This window comes from Mustela erminea, chromosome 16 (assembly GCF_009829155.1).
Source record: "Mustela erminea isolate mMusErm1 chromosome 16, mMusErm1.Pri, whole genome shotgun sequence".
Lineage (NCBI taxonomy): Eukaryota > Metazoa > Chordata > Mammalia > Carnivora > Mustelidae > Mustela > Mustela erminea.
In genome coordinates this window covers 49,618,324-49,635,312 of record NC_045629.1, presented here as the reverse complement: position 1 = coordinate 49,635,312, position 16,989 = coordinate 49,618,324, and the positions used below count along the sequence as shown (strand labels likewise).

The window sequence follows — 16,989 nt, the reverse complement described above, 5'->3', positions numbered from 1 at the left end:
GACCAGGAGATCATGACCTGAGCCGAAGACAGATGCTGTACCCACTGAGCCACCCAGGCGCCTCTCAAATCAATTTTACAGGGAGCTTAGAGCATTCTACATGTCTCTTCTAAAAAGTAGCTTTTACTCTGGATTATGTAATCATTAGATTTTCTCCACAATAATTGAAATCCTTTTTTTTTTCCCCCAGGCTGATATATTTTACTCCAAACATTTTCCCTTTCTAATTCCACTCTTTTTTGTTTCAGCTTGTTTCAACTGTTAGCTGTGTCCCCCAGTTGGTAGGAATTCACCAAATATCCACCAGTCAGTCTACAGAATCTGAACTGAGACTAAATTTCTCTAGTTTAAAAAATAGAAACAGGGAGAATGGGCAGATTGGGAGGGAAAGAAAAGCTAAGAGAGGGAAAGTCTGAGAGTGGAATTTGCCAGCTCGGAATTTGGGAGATAGCATTGGTGAGTCACCCAGGGCCTCTGTTGCCCTGGGGGCAAAATGCAAAATGCGTCCTTAGCCAGGTTCAGCCCACCATCCCTATCCACTCTGTTCCCTGCTCTCGGCATCTCAGGCCTGTGAAAGGAAGACACCCTGTCCCAATGAGGGGCCCAAAACCTGACCCCACAAATTTCATGGTATAGATCGCCTTCTGTGTCCAACCACGTTAGGAACTTCTGGTTTTTTTGTTTTGTTTTGTTTTGTTTTGTTAAAGATTTTATTTATTTATTTAACAGACAGAGAACACAAGTAGACAGAGGCAGGCAGATAGAGAGGAAGGGAAGCAGGCCCCCTGCTGAGCAGAGAGCCCAACGTGGGACTCGATCCCAGCACCCTGAGATCATGACCCAAGCTGAAGGCAGCGGCTTAACCCACTGAGCCACCCAGGCGCCCAGGAACTTCTGTTTTTATGTTTGCTTTTTTTTTTTTTTTTAAGATTTTATTTATTTATTTGAGAAGCAGTGTGCATAAAGGGAGAGAGAGAGAGAGCACGAGCAGGGGGAAGGGAAGGGGCAGAGGGAGAAGCAGACTTCTCATGCAGCGGAGAACCCAACTTGGGGCTTGATCCAAGACAACTGGGATCAGAACCTAAGCCCAAGGCAAACGCTTAACTGACTGAGCCATCCAGGCGCCCCCCACGTTGCGAGCTCCTTGTTGCCTCTGATAATAGGCAAACTAGCAGCCCTTGGGGAATTAGGCAAGATTCTGACAAGAAATGTATATTGTGCTTTTTATCTACCTAGAATGACTACCTAAAGAACACAAATTAGTAATTGTCATAAAAACCCATAACTAGAACTAGGATAAATGAGACCATACAGGGTGAAAATATTGCCAAACCGAAAAAGAGGATACACATTTCAAGAGCTTGTTGCAACGTGTGAAGAAAGCCAAAGAAGTCGCTGCAGAATGCAGTTACGAATTTGACGTCAGGAGGTGTAAACCCTTCACAGATGGGAGTTTATGAAAGTATTGATTGAATGCTGCAAAATATATCTGACCTAGCCAGCAACTGAGAAAAACTGGAACTCAGCATGTGCAAAACAAGACTGGAAAAATGAGAGGAATGTTTTGTTGGGATTGCCCCCAGAAAATTGCACTTTTTTTTTCCCCACCTAGGTTCTAAACAAGGAGAGAACCAAAATAAAGATTAAAGATGGAGGCTAGGGGCACCTGGGTGGCTCAGTCGTTAAGCATCTGCCTTCAGCTCAGGTCCTGATCCCAAGGTTGAGGGTTCAAGTCCCACACTGGGCTCCTTGCTCAGCAGGAAGCCCGCTTCTCCCTCTCTCACTTCTCCTGCTTGTGTTTCCCTTCTTGCTGTCTCTCTCTCTCTGTCAAATAAATAAGAAATAAAATATTTTTAATTAATTAATTAATATGAAGGCCAGGGACACCCAGGTGGCTCAATTGGTTAAGTGTCTGCCTTTGGCTTGGGTCATGATCCCAGGACCCTATGATAGAGCCCCACATTCTGCTCCTTACTCTACAGGGAGCCTGCTTCTCTCTATCCCTCTGCCTGCTGCTCCCCCTGCTGTGTTCTCTCTGTCAAGTAAATAAATAAAATCTTAAAAAAAATAAAATCATCAGTAGTGTGTTCAGATATGTGTACAGGTATGAACAGCACCCTCTTAAGTAGCTCTATTAATGATGTCATTGAAAATTTAGATGGGATCAAGAAATTCTTGGTCATGGCAACTATCACAGGAAAGGATTTGGTTTTACATGTGCATATCAGCCTACATTGGTAAAATCCATTGTCTGACCTCTGATGGTGTCCTTGTAGAAGGGCAGTGTGAATGGCAGACTTGCTTCAAATCTTAATCTGCAGTGGGACTATGTTCTATGCTTGTGGCACATAGAAATGGCGGCTATTGAACTCTAGTAAAACACGACAACGAAAGCATGATATGTCAATATCAGAATATCTAATTTTATAAGTATCTTGGGAGTAGTTACTCTAAATATTAAAACAGGAACCTACATTTGCACATAGTTGTTTTCCATTATGAAACAGAATTCAACTAATCTCAGAGGATTCAGTCGAGTAGCACAACGAGAAATACAACGGGTACGGTAACATTCAAGGATGTAAGGAAATTTGAATGTTCTGTGGTTCTAATGAGAGAGGAATGAATTGCTACCACCTACTACGTACCTACTACATACAGGCAGCCTTGTAGAGTCTCTTCTCACCCCTAGAGAATGTCATTCTACAGGTTGGGGTCCCACAGCCCTTGGAATCCATGTTTGTATTAGTTAGGACGCTGAGTTGCAAGTATTTGAACTGGTTATGCCAGTGGGAATACAATATTAGGATCCAGGGGTCTCTCAGAATCCAAAGACAGATGTGCAGGTAGGTCTCAGAAAGGAGCTGTGGCCCACAGCTGGTGGTCACAGAGCCCAGAGCACCCTCTCAATGCGTCTTGTCTTGGTTTCTCTCTGATGGTCCCACCATTCTTCTTTCTTGGCAAACTATCTTTCTTTGCTACTTATCCATTCAATGGCAGAAGATGGCTTCCACTCCACTCAAGTTTTGTTGGTTGACCCACATGAAAGAAACCTGCTAACTCACTCTCCTAACCTTTCTCTCAGCCCTTCTCTCTGTTTCTCTCCTTCCCTCCCACCCCTCTTGCCTCTTCCCCATTCTAAGTGTCTAAGAGAAAAATATGATTGGTCTAGATTAGATCAGGTGTTCCCCCTATGGCAGGCAGGATCATGCAGGAGAAATAGCTGCCACTCCCTACACCAACCCCCCCCACACCACCACTGATTTAGAAGGACTAGGCTCATAACCCAATAGGTGTCTTTTAAAACACAGTGTGGTGAGTTTATGGGATTCTTCTAGCAAAACACACACACACACACACACACACACACACATCTTTGTAGCAAAATATTGAATCTTACTCCCTTTTCTACTTTCTGTGCCTAGCTCGGTGGCCTAGGTGTTAAAGGAATACATGTAGTAAACCAGATGTGTATTCGTTATACGATTGACTGTAAAAATGTGCAGACCTTGCTTCCAGGGCAAAACACACCCATATGAGTACATATGTATACACACATACCTGCACACATGCTTGCGCACGCACGCACACACACACACACACACATACTGAATGAGTTATATCCCTCAAGATTCAATCAGAAGAAATTAGTTCTGGATACTTCAGCTGGAAACTGATTTCAGTGGAAACATAGGGATAACTAAGAGCATTAAGGAGAAATCTGAATATTCAAGCAAAGGAGGGACAGGAACGGGGCTACTCTCAGGTTCTGAGTCAGCAGGCATGAATTGATGGTCATCTCAAGATGGAGCACCATTTTCTGCCCCTTAGCTCAAGATTCAGATCCCAGAGAGAAGACATAACTGGCATAGCTCTGGCCAAAAGGCCTCCTGCCTGCTCACCTCAGCACCATGACTGATGGACCCACCAAATGGCTCCACGGGGACTAGGGTAAAGGCCCCCACAGCAATACTGGGAAGAGGAATACAGTCCCAATAGACAAAGCCAACTGAGGTCACTTCAAGAGCCTTTTGGACCATCAGGGCCTCTTGTGAGGTGCAAATGGAAAAATAGCTGGCTGTTGTCCAGGCCCTTCATTTTGTTTGACAAAAAGTCTCTGGGAGGCCTCTTCTTGCCTTGGTACCTAGCAGGGACTCCATTCAGGAATGTCAGCTGACTGTGCTTCCTGTCACCCAATATTCTTAAATAGAGTAGATTTGGATAGGAGTCTGGACCAATACAGCTTTGGTTGAGTTTGACTCATCCCTAAACATTTTGGAGCACCTTCTAAATCATGAAAACCAAAAAGAAAAGCAATGAGGGGAAGATGGGATTCCTTTCCCTGGGGCAGCTGGGGGGAAACTTGAGCTGGTATTCAGTTAAAGCTTTAGTTAACTTAAATTGTTATTCAGGGTGTTGGATTTTGTCAAATTCTTTTTCTGCATCTATTGATACGATCGTATGATTTTTCTTCTTCAGCCTGTTGGTATGATGGGTTGATTGTTAATTGCCTTTTGAATGTTTAATTAACCTTGCATACCTAGAATAAATCCCACATGGTTGTGGTATATGAAAATAAATAAATACATAAATAAATAAACTGTTATTCAACTGAAGGATGGGGAGTAAATCCTCAAAAGTGTATGGAACTAGAAGATGCCCTTGAGAGCCTCTCCAGTCTTCTGGATTTGGAGTTTTCCAGCCAGGTGATTTTATCTCAAAGGTTGGGAAGCCGAAGTCCACACAGTATTAATTTCCAGATCCTGGAGTATTGGACCAAAGTGACTGGCCCACGGTATACAGTGATGCTTGTGGTTGGCGCAGCCATGGTGTGCCTGGCTTGTCCACGGCTGTTCTAGAACATGGAATACAGTGCCTGAGAAGAGCTCCATCTCAATTTGAAATCAGACCCCATCCAGGCAACTTGAGTGCAGAATCCCTTTTATTTAAAAAAATCTTGCCTCAGGGTGCCTGGGTGACTCAGTCAGTTAAGCGTCTGACTCTTGATTTTGGCTCAGATCATGATCTCGGGGTTCTGACATTGAGTCCCATGCTGGGCATGGAGCTTGCTTAAGATTCTCTCCCCCTCTACACCCCCACCCTGTTACTCTCTCTTTAAAAAAAAAAAAAAAATCATTCCTCCGTGGAGTCTTTCCAAAACATTCGATCTAGTTTGCATAGAGACTCTCTTTGTTTTCTCACTCATATTTCCCTAATGTTCAAGTAAATTACTTCCATTACAAGGGGTAGAAACAGGTCTGGTGACAGAAACAACAGAGCTCTGGCATCCTTGCCCCTTAACTGAGGGGGTCAGAGTATTTTGGAAAGGAGCCCCCCCGCTGCGATGGGCTTCCTGCCTGTTACACAGAAATACTGATAAGAGTTGATTCCAGTTGTTCCCTTTATGGGTAATTTTTCTTAGGTACTATTTTATAGTTTCTAAAATTTTTGTGGGCTTATATTCTTATAATCAATAGGTTTTTAAAGGTTTATTTACATATTATTCACCCTCCATATATTTTTGATGTTTGTTAGAAATATAATAGAGATAATTTTCAAGGATATTGTGGATAAAAGAGACTTAAAAAACAGGAAAAATCCATTAAAAAAAAAAAGATTTTATTTATTTATTTGGCAGAGAGAGAGATCACAAGTAGGCAGAGAGGCAGGCGGGGGGCGGGGTGGGGAGCAGGCTCCCTGCTGAGCAGAGCCGGATGCAGGGCTTGATCCCAGGACCCTGAGATCATCTCCTGAACCGAAGGCAGAGGCTTAACCCACTGAGCCACCCAGGCGCCCTGAAAAAAATCTGTTTTTTGATAATGGTAAATAGAAGAAAGATTTTATAGATTTGTGGAGTACCATTAGGGTTTGCCCTACATTAAGCAAGTCTCTATATAAATGGCAATTGAGGTGAGAACCAACCATTATATAAAACCCCTTGAATGGACCAATTAAGATAGTAGGGGTTTTAAAAAAATATTTTATGTATTTATCTGACAGAGAGATAGAGAGCACAAATAAGCAGAGTGGCAGGCAGAGGGAGAGAGAGAAAAAGGCTCTCTGCTGAGCAGGGAACCTAATGCAGGGCTCGATCCCAGGACCCTGGGATTGTGACCTGAGCCGAAGCAGGTGCTTAACCAACTGAGCCACCCAGACACCCCAAGATGGTAGTTTTAAAAGTTACCTACATTCCATATAAATATACACACACATACACACACACATGTATATATAATAAATATATAATATGTATATTTATATAAACATATATAAACACATATAAACATATATATTGTAGATATATAAACATATATAAACGTATATATTATATAAACATATATATTATAGATATTTAAAGATTTATTTATTTATTTTACAGAGAGAGAGAGAGAGAGAGAGAGGTCTTAAGTGGGGAAGGGTCCGAGGGAGGGGGAGAATCTCCAGCACACTGCTCGCTGTGTGCAGAGCTCCACACAGGGCTCTATCCCATGGTCCTAAGATCATGACCTGAGCCCAAACCAAGAGCCCGACACCTAGCCGACTGAGCCACTTAGACGTCCCTATAGGATCCCTTATTTTTTTATATCCTAATTTTTTTCTACAAAAGTAAAATAATTCATTTCAATGATCACTGTGGAAAGAAAATACAATAATCACTCATAACCTTAACCACCTAACTGTTGGCTTTTTTGTTACACGTTATTTTCCACTCTAGAACTTCAAACCCTTGAAGAAGCCTTGCCCTATTTTTAGCCTCAGAAGAGCATTCAGAACAGGCCAGGGAGATGTTCTTGTTCTCATAAGTGAGGCGTGGCGTCCATTCCTGACTGCTCTCGGCCAGGGGTTTCTCCAGAGACAAGCTGACTGTGTCAGGTGAGGGACATCTGTACCCTGGGGACCAGTAGCACATTCCCCAGAGATAAATCAATTCTCACTCACTAGACAAAGATCACGAGGGGCCACAAGGAAAGACTAAAGTCACTTATTTTGATGATTTTTATTTCCTTGTGTGTGTGTGTGTGTGTCCTTTGTTTCATGTCCTCTTTCAGAAATTTTATATGGATTACTTTAAGTTCTTGTATTCAGATGATTTGATGTAATCATGTGAAATATTTAACCTACCATGTGGGATCCCTTTTGTAATGACCTGAATATCCAGGTAGCTAAAATTTAACATGAATTTTTAAATTGTTTGCATTTCTGTGGCAATACAAAGCAATTGGAAATAGGCCAAATATCCCCTCACCTAACTCTTTAATTATAGAAAGCTCTGGATTTTTTTGCTCTATAACATTTTCTAAAACTATTCTCATACTACAGGACAATTATGTTTATTGGGATACATTTCTGGTACTTTAGTGTGTTTTAGTACAGAGAAATTGAAGGGTAGAATCCAAACAAAACCTTGTTTACTTTTTCCACACTTCAGGAACCAGAGTAAATTCAGTCCAAAGAACCCTAGGGGAAAAGGGGGAAAAAGGAAAAGAATAAAAGGCTATTCATTGTGCACAATTGAAATTAGCAAAGAAGCCTTTATTTACACTGGGCATTATCATCCTAATTAAAAAGGGTAAAGCAATACATCCATAATAGATAATTGTCCTCGAGAGCACTATTAATGAGATTTGATCATTAAGTGCTTGTGATAATCAAATGCATTTAGATGTTAAAAGAGTCAAATTCTGGGGCGCCTGAGTGGCTTAGTCATTAAGCATCTGCCTTTGGCTCAGGTCATGATCCTAGGATCCTGGGATCAGCCTCACATTGGGCTCCCTGCTCCCACTCCCTCTCCCACTCCCCTGCTTGTGTTCCCCTCTCTTGCGGTCTCTCTGTCAAATAAATAAAATCTTAAAAAAAAAAAAAAGAGTCAAATTCTTTGAGCTGCCCAGTTTTTGCAGAAGGAACATTACTGTGGGGCAGAGTACATTTTTCTGGGCATCCCCCTTGACAATACCTTGCCTGGATTCAACGCGATACTATTTTTTCTGGAGTGCTTGTCTCCTGGTTAGATTGGCTTCAGGGAGCAAGGCCGGCAGCCTTCCCCTGCTCTGGGTTAAGACTGGCTGGTCTGTCAGTCTGTCCAGGTGGGCATCGGGCCAGCCAACCTGCCTCTGTTTGCTGTTTCACCTGCCATTCCCTTGTTCCCATCTGTTGGCTCCTAGTGTGGGACACTGCTGTTAGGCTCTGGTTTTCTACCTCAGTGAGCCTTCAACAGTTTGTTTTGATGCCTTGCTTTTAGAACCAGGAGTAGAACTGTCTACCTGGGAAGTCAAGGAAAATAGCGTCATTCAAGCATCAGCAGGGAGGTTGTTGCTACTATGACTGCTTTAAATCAAGGCAGGCCTTCTCCCTTCCATGCTGTTAGACCATACGCAATGGCTGCTCCTTTGCCACTTTTGATCCAAAAACTGTCAGTTTTACGTGCTCAGCTTGATAGTGGAACTCCTGAGGTGAATGATGGCCAAGGAGGAGAGAACTGACATTTACTAAAGTAACGCGGTGTGCTAGACGTAACTCACTTATGCCTGAAATCACCCCCCGGAATTCAAGCTACATAAGGGCAAGGAGCTTGCTCGCCTTATTCACCACCACACAATATATTGCCCAAGAGATACTCACTAGGCAGTGGCATAAGACAGACTATGATATCAGTAACATGTGAATGTGAGCCCTCGTGTATATGAAAAGAGAGATCAGCCAGGTGCCTGCATATGAAGCAGCTGGACAAACATTAGGATGGAGAGATGGAGACTCACGGAGAGGAACTAACGTGCCCAAAGGTAGAAATGCTCAACAGCAATGAAGGCAAATTGGAGCGTACTTGGTTAAATCCCACACCCACATTATTTCCATTGTGCTTATACAGTTGTATCTCACATAAGTTCCAATCTTGGTAGCTCTTTCTGTTCTGATCCCCACAGTCCCCCAACCTCCAGCCCCAGTTCTTAATCATGTTACCAGGGAGCCAGAGGAAAGGCGAAGCAAGAGGACTTGCCTCGGTTGCATTCCCCCTTGTCTCCTACTCCGCTTCCCTATCAGCCCCTGAGAGCCTGCTGATGTCTGAGAGCTGGCAGACCAGACTGAGTCATCGTGGCAGAGGAGCACTTCTGCACCCCTGCCCTGCCTCACATCTCCAGGGGAAGGCAGGATGAAGAGGAGAAGGAGGAGGAGGACACTGAGGATGAGGAGGAGAAACACTTACCAAGGCCCCTTCTGTGTGCCAGTTGCCGCTCGAAGCTCCTGCCTTGCGTTATTTCGTGCACCGCTCACAAAATCCCACGATCACCGTCATGTCATGTTACAAACTGAAGTCCCTTACACAAAGCCATACCGTACATTTTAACTTGTCTCTATCTTATTCCAGAGCCCAAGCTTCTAACCTTTATGACCTAAGCTGGAACAGAAATGTCCCCATATTATCAAGAAGGAGCATGAGGAGAGCTAGAGAAATACGAGATTGGGTTATCAGAAGACAGGCTATCATTTATCCTTTCTTCTGGTTACAAAAGTTCTTCAAGGTTGCACTTGCTCCGAAATTCCCACCCTTGTGGTAAGGTAAGGCCATCTGGGATCTCAGTCAGAGGCAACTGCTCTGTCATTAGGAATACGGAGAGTGTGGGGGAAGATGCTGTCCTTGCTAAAACCACCCTTTAGGACAGGAAGCTAGAGAATTGGAGTAGGCTAACAATGGACAGAAAGAAGAAAATAGCCCTTAACCTAGTATAGAGAGCAAGAGTGAGGGTCCCAGAGCCCTGCACACTTGGGCTTGAAACCTGGCTCCACCACTGGCTTACTGTGTGACCTTGGAAAACTTATCTCCCCTCTCTGAACCTTATTTTCTTTATCTCTATAAAAGAGAACTGGTAATGCTGACCTCACTGGGTAGTCAACAGGATTTAAAATGAGAGAGTTTGTAAGGCACCTGGCATACTTGAAAATTTAATAAATAGTGATTCTCTTCTTCCTTCCAGGGATTAGAGAAAGCAAATTCACTTTGGTTAAATGCATATAAAAAGGTTTCGGTCAGCTTATCAACAATAAGGATCTTTGTCGGTGAGTATGCAAATCAGAAATAAAGAGGGTTAGGAAACCTTGGCCAGCAGTATCCCTATCTCCCTTATGATCAGCCTCATCAAGAAGGCTTTTCCTCCTCAGAAAAAAAGCAGAGGCTCTGTTTGAGACACTCTGTCTCTGGTCGGGGTGAACCCCCTCCTTCCCTGACTCCAGCCCATGCTGGGCACCAAAGGATCTTGGAGTGGAAAGCCCTCCCTCCCGGTGCTCCTTTTGTCATTAGCATATGGGCCAAAACTTAAAAGGAAAGAAGAGGGGGTGGGGGGAGGGGGGTGGAGAATGATGGTGTTGCAGTTCAGTCCTGCACATGCTATGAAAAGTGCAAAAGAGAGAACAAATAAAAATTCACAGGTTTTGGAATTTGAAGCAAGGCTCACTAGTGTGCTACTGTGACCATTTTATTTTATTTTAAGATTTTATTTATTTATTTGGCAGAGAGACACAGCAAGAGGGAACACAAGCAGAGGGAGTGGGGAATGGGAGAAGCGGGCCTCCCGCTGAGCAGACAGCCCGATGCGGGTGTGTGTGGGGGGGTTCAATCCCAGGACCCCAGGCCAAAAGCAGCCGTTTAACAACTGAGCCACCCAGGCGCCCCTACTGTGACCATTTTAATGACGTGTCTGTCTTCAGTATCTGCTCACAGGTAAGTTGATCATAGGTAGAACTCGTTGAGACATTCAGTGCTCTTAGCACACAATTTGTAATTCATTGACGAACATGAGAAACAATTTCAGCTGTTTTTCCATTTGTAATTGTTTTCTTCGGACCCTGCAGCTTTGGTCACCGTTCATCACTGTTCATCAGAGAGCTTTCATGAACTCACGTCTTCAGGTTAATTCTGCCTTAGAAAGGGAGTTGGGTTTCAACGTACTGCCTTGAGTGCTTTAGGGATGGGGGTAAGCCTGTGCCTCCTCTTGCTGTACGATGCTGTGGGAAGCCGGGAAAGGCCTGCTTTGCATGGCCCTGTGGCACACTCTCTGCTTTCCCTCTCTTGTAACCCAAGGCCAGCATCTCAAATGGATCATTTAACCCCACTCCCCACTTTCCTTCACATCTGTTTGGTTTCAGGCTTAAAAAAATAAAAAAGGATTCATTCAAATTGACTTATTCAAACTGACAAAATGCAGTTTTATATAACTAACCTTAAAAAACGCCATAGGGATGGTCTTCATCATTGTGCGGGATAAAAAAGGAGAAGCAAAGTGATTCAAATGACTGTTTATGTAGTTCAGGAGGGCCAGTGGGGCAGGCTGCAGAGATGGCATTCTGTTCCCTTCCCATTTCTTTCCTCTGGTCCTGTGCATTAGCTCTTGCCTTCTGGGCAAGCAGGCTAATTTTTTTCTGTTGGGAGAGACTGCTTGTCTTTCCTTTGGCCCACACTTTCCTTTTTGTTTTGTTTTCCTTTAATAACTGAGTAACTTTAGATTTTAGCCTGATTTTAGCTTTGAGTCCGGATAGTTAGTCTGGGACCCTCAGGCCTTTGTACACCAAGAGGGGGAAAGGCCAAAGCTAAGATATGTGTGGCTATCAGGTAGGTCTGCTGATGCCTTTCTGGATTAGACAGACATAAGCCAGTTTACTTCCAAAAGCTTGTGTTTACCCAAGCACGTACCTTCTTTACCTTAATGTCATGTTTATGTGGAATACAGTGGTTGGATGCTATGTGAGTGGGTCTTAATTCACAGAAAGAACTCAAGACACCAACAGCCATCCTGACTTTGCTTTTTTTAAGATGCCCCAACTCTGTTTTACCCTCTCCAGATAAGCTCTTAACTCAGTAGAGTGTTGGTGTGGCCAAGCAGCAAGAATATAGCACATATGGGCAGAGTGCGTGGTTTTCAACCCTCACTATGCATGGCATTCCCCTGGGTGATCAAAAATATATATACAGTTGTCCCAGCTATGCCCTGGAGATTCTGATTTAATGGGCCTAGGCATAAGTGCTTTTATAAGCTCTTCAGGTGAGCTCTTTGGTGGTCTGCTGAAGCCAGAGCTATATGATTGTGCCTTATGTAATTAACTCTTCTATCATTAATACTAGCAAATGCTCTAGACTTCAGTCTTTTCAACTGTAAGACAGAAGTATTGTTTAGATGATTCCAAATAGTACTTGGTATAGCCAAATCAAAGCCGACTCCCTCAAAAGGCTGGTTATGTAGCATGGTTTCCCAAAAAAAAAAAAAAGACTTAATGGAGCCCAGCCTCTTGCGACCTTGGGCAGATTTCTTAATTACTCTGCCTCAGTTTTCTTATCTATGAAATGGAGTCAATACTAGTACCTGTATCAGAATTTTGGAGATTAAGTGAGTTAATCGACAAAAAGTACTCTGAACATGATTTGGCGATAGCAAGTACTCAGTAAATATTTGTTGTTAATATGACCGCAAAACTCCTTCCTTTGACTCAGGTTTATTTGACTGCAGCTAAAACCCTCTCCCTGCCTTCAGGTTCTACTCTCTCATTAGCTGAATGAAATCCCTATCAAGGAGAAGAGTGAGCTCGGCTGGTATTTTGAAGGCATGTCTGTCACTAGGACGCTGCAAGAAAATCTCACTTAAAAGGGGCAAAGTCTAGATGTTTGAAAGTGGCTATGCCTCTGCATGGGATAATAGGGGCTGCCATAAAATGCTTGCTCAGTAGGGAGACCAACTTAGGGACTCCCATCAGAGCAGCATCCAAGATTTTGATTTTCTTCTTGGAAGTAATTCTAGACTCATCTTTCTTCAGAAAAGAATCAAGCATTCTCTCCGAAATCACACAGAACAGGGTCGTCACAGCTTTTGCACCCCTTCCCCACCCTAGGGCAGTGTTTCTGAGATATTATGAGAGATGCAGGGAATGTTCTGGGGATTCTGTTGCCCCCCAGATAGGCCGTAGTCTCTATAAAGTGCACATCATGGTTTCTCAACTGTTGAACTTTTTCCTGTCCAGGATTATAACCCCAAAAGAGTCACTATGACCCTGAAAGAATAGTTGTTTATTCAAGCATGATTTAAATTCTCTCTTTCCACATCTATTATAGCCTTGGGTTGTTCTTAAACAACCAGAGAAAATAGGTCCAATGCTTGGAAGAGTCATCCCTTCTTCAAATGAATCAAATTAGGACACCTGTTGACTTCTGCAAAGACAAAGTAGGAGACAGTGATTTGACTTACTCAAGGGTATTTCTCAGCTTATGTCATGACCAAGTTCCCTTCACTGGTTTTCCTATTGCATTTCAAATATGAGTTGACCTATAAGCATCCGATACTGTGTGAAAAATTAGATAAGGGGTTAGAGTGTCAGAAGCCCCAGATGGGAATCAAGACATTCGGTTTCCAGTCTTGCCTGTGACTTGGCTGGACCACCAGCTCTTAAAAGTTCAGCCTCTTGGGCCATTGTAAAAGATGAGTAGGGGTCTGAAGGCCCTGTTTATAGTAAAAAGTCTGTTTAAATCTCTGTTTATTGGTGAGTTTTAGTCAATCTAGCTAAGTATTTGTCTCTTTTGTTCTTTTCAATGAACCAACTTTTGGTTTTCATTGATTTTCTTCTTCTGGTTTTTTGAGTCTCTATTTTATTAAATTTTCACTTAATTTAATTTAGAGAAGCCTGTGTCTTTATTGGTGGAACAGGCTACTTGAGAGAGATGAAGTGTGAGGAGTGGATGGTCTTGATGCCTGTCCTATTTCTGGTGATGGAGAACTTGTCCAGGTAGTGGCCAATCATCTCGGGCTTGATTTCCACCTAGTTGAAAGTATTGCCATTATAGACATCCATCATGTGGCCCCGCATGTCTGGCAGGATGGGTCATGTCCTGTAAGGGTGTCTTAACCACCTCTGGCTTCTCCATGTCAGGGGCCTCCTTCTTGGCCTTGGGCACACTCTTCAGCAGCGAGTACTGCTTCCTCCGCAAACCCAAACTGAGCCTCGCTGCTGCCGGGCATGGTAGAGCTGCCTCAACTGCTTGTAGGCCATGTCCAGCGGCTGGTCGAGGTCCACCCCAGCAGATGAGCTCACGGAAGATGCACTGCTTCTTCTGCTTCACTTCTGCCCTCTTGTCAGCTCATCCTAAATTTCCACTTTAATCTTTATCCTCTCCTTCCTTCTGCTCATTTTTAGGTTTACTTTGTTCTTTTTCCAGTATCTCAATGTGGAAGATGGGCTTATTGGTTTAAGATCCTTCTCCTTTCTTAATATAAGCATTCACTGCTATGAATTTCCTTATAAGCACTGCTTTAGCTGAATTCTATACATTTTGATATGTTGTGTGTTCATTTTATTCACCTCAAGGTATCTTCTTCTTTTTTGTTTGTTTGTTTTATTTCTATAAGTAATCTCCACACCCAAGGTGGGTTCTAACTCATGACCCAAAAATCAAGAGTTGCAGGCTCCTCTGATTGAACCAGAGAGGCGCCCCACCTCAAAGTATTTTCTGATTTCCCTTTTGATTTCTTCTTTGATCCATTGGTTGTATAGGACTGTATTGTTTAATTTCCACATTATTTGTGAGTTTCCCAATTTTTGTCCTGCTATTGCTTTCTAATTTCATTACATTGTGATCAGAAAACATACTTTGTAATATTTCTACCCTTTTCAATTTATTGAGGTTTGTTTTGTGGCTACTGTAAGAAAATACCATAGACAATAGCTTAAACAATAGGAATTTATTTTCCCACAGTTCTAGAAGCTAAGAAGTCCAAGATCAAGAGGCTGGCCCATTTAGCTTCGGTGAGAGCCAAAGGTAGAGTGCTGCCTTCTCACTGTGTTCTCACAAGGTAAAGTCAGAGAGGGGAAGGAGGAGAGATAGTGAGCTCTCTGGTGTTTCCTCTTATAAGGAAACCAATCCTATCAATCACTTGAAGTCTACAGTCACCTTTTGAAGAATACTTCAACTGTGTGGAGCATACAGTAGTTCAGCTTCTAAGGATTGTTTATATCTATGAGGCTGTGTAATCACAGCATCCTTGTAAAGTAGATGAATAATGATATTGATATTATATTAAAAAATGGACAAGTAGGGCCCTGGAGCGCTTAGGAAGCCAGGACCACAGTGAACGAGTCCCTAGGCAGGAACAGCATTCACTTCTGGAGTGTACCCAGTGTTACCTTTCTATCAGACTAAACTGCCTTCCTTACGGACCGGGTAGGAGGTAGCAGATGTCTACATTGTGCGTGTGCATGCCTGTGTGACAGAGAGGGACAGAGACAGAGAGAAAGTGCATGGCCAATTGCAACGTTAAATTTCTGTTTATCCTGGAGCTATAGTCAGGTTTAATCATTCTTGGAATTCTAGTACATGAGCAGGGTGTAGTTTTGGACTCATTATTTACACAACATCCTCTACTCTGTCTTGCCTCAGGGAGAAAGGGGCTTTCTCCAGAGCCAGTCGAGACCTCCCCACCTTATCTTTCCTAGCTGAAAGCCCACAAGCGCGCTTGCTGCTTTCTCAGGACTGTCTCATGAATGTGAACCAGGGTGTATGACTACCATTAATAAGGCAGATAAACTGCACACAGCTTCTCTCTTGTGTGCTTCCTACCTTCCCTCATTCTCACTTGCTGGTGACATAGTAGACATTCAATCAATATTTATTGATTTGCTTTTGTCACAAGGCTAGGCTAAGTTGTAGGCTAGTTAATGAAAGGGTGACTTCAGGGAGAGGTGGGGCTGACAGATCCCACACCCCCCAGACTCCTGGAGTCTCTCTCTGAGAAGAACAGGAAATGAAGACTGAGAAGGGGAATAAGAAGCAGCACAGAGACAGTGGGGTACCCGGACCCCAGTCCTGCTGCCGAGGCTCAGCATGTCTTCTGGGAGCCACAGCCTCCATGTCCCCTCCTGTTATGTGTGGGTGCTCAACCTCATGGCCTCTGGGGTTTACTACTACTACTACTGCTACTACTACTACTACTACTACTTCTTCTTTTTTAAGATTTTATTTATTTATTTGAGAGAGAGAGAGAGCACAAGTAGGTGGAGGAGGAGAGGGAGAGGGAGACGCAGACTCCCTGCTGAGCAGGAGGCCCAATGTGGGACTCGATCCCAAGACCCTGAGATCATGACCTGAGCCAAAGGCAGACACTTAACTGACTGAGCCGCCCAGGTGCCCCTCTAGGGTTTACTTCTGCTTTAACATTTTCTCTGTGAAATAGTTCCTTCCTTTAGTTACTTGCCTTTATACTCACACTCTGATTCAACAGACATTTATAGAGTACCTACCACGTGCCCGGCACTAAGTAAATCAGAGGGTGAGAGGCAGGGATGGGCACACAAAGATAACAAATGAACCAGTGCAGCCCTTGAACCTATCTTGCTGGCCATAGGGGGAGAATGGGAGACATCCACCTGGAAAACAAATACCGGACAGGATTTGATGGCTAGCTCTTGGGGTAACTTCTACACCCCTGCCTGTCCAGGTGACCCTGGCCTCAGGAATCTGGAGAACTGAGGCAAAGCCAAGGGTTAGCTGGGAGGTGGTGGGAGGGCTCAGTTGGATTCTCCTGAGTATTGAATTATATTTGAGGAGTAACAGATCATCTCTCACTTGGCCACTGATAATAAAAATAATGGACATGATGGCTGTGTGTCTAGGTATTTTGGGTAGAGTGCAGAACCCACATGGAGGCATTTGTGCCATAGGCTGTGTCCACCAAAGAGGCTACCAGAGTTCTCTGACACTAGTTGCTCTGAAGAGCAGTTGCTTCTCAGAGAGCAACAGAACTCAAGTTGGCCCAGAAAGAGGCCCGTGGGTCTTCTAGGACTATGCTCCGGCAATAATCTCAGTGGACCTGACCTGCAGCTGAGTGCGTGGCGTCATCTCAACTCAGCTCAGCTCAGCTGCACACCTGGCGATTGCAGAGCCTGAGAGCCAAACCTTGCTGCCATGCCCAGGAGCAGTCTGCAGTGTCCACTTTGGGGTTACTCAGTGATAGGACTCCA

The 16,989-nt window shown here is 43.7% G+C and overlaps 1 long non-coding RNA gene and 1 pseudogene across 1 annotated transcript; one reads left to right on the top strand and one right to left on the bottom strand.

Annotated features, from left to right (window-relative positions):
- Positions 1-10,618: 10,618 nt before the first annotated feature.
- Positions 10,619-12,255, top strand: LOC116575569. The gene is made up of 2 exons (XR_004279838.1): positions 10,619-10,714; positions 10,846-12,255. It is a non-coding gene; the product is annotated as an uncharacterized LOC116575569 (long non-coding RNA).
- Positions 12,256-13,683: 1,428 nt separating this feature from the next.
- On the bottom strand, positions 13,684-15,880 carry LOC116574957 (annotated as a pseudogene).
- Positions 15,881-16,989: the final 1,109 nt, after the last annotated feature.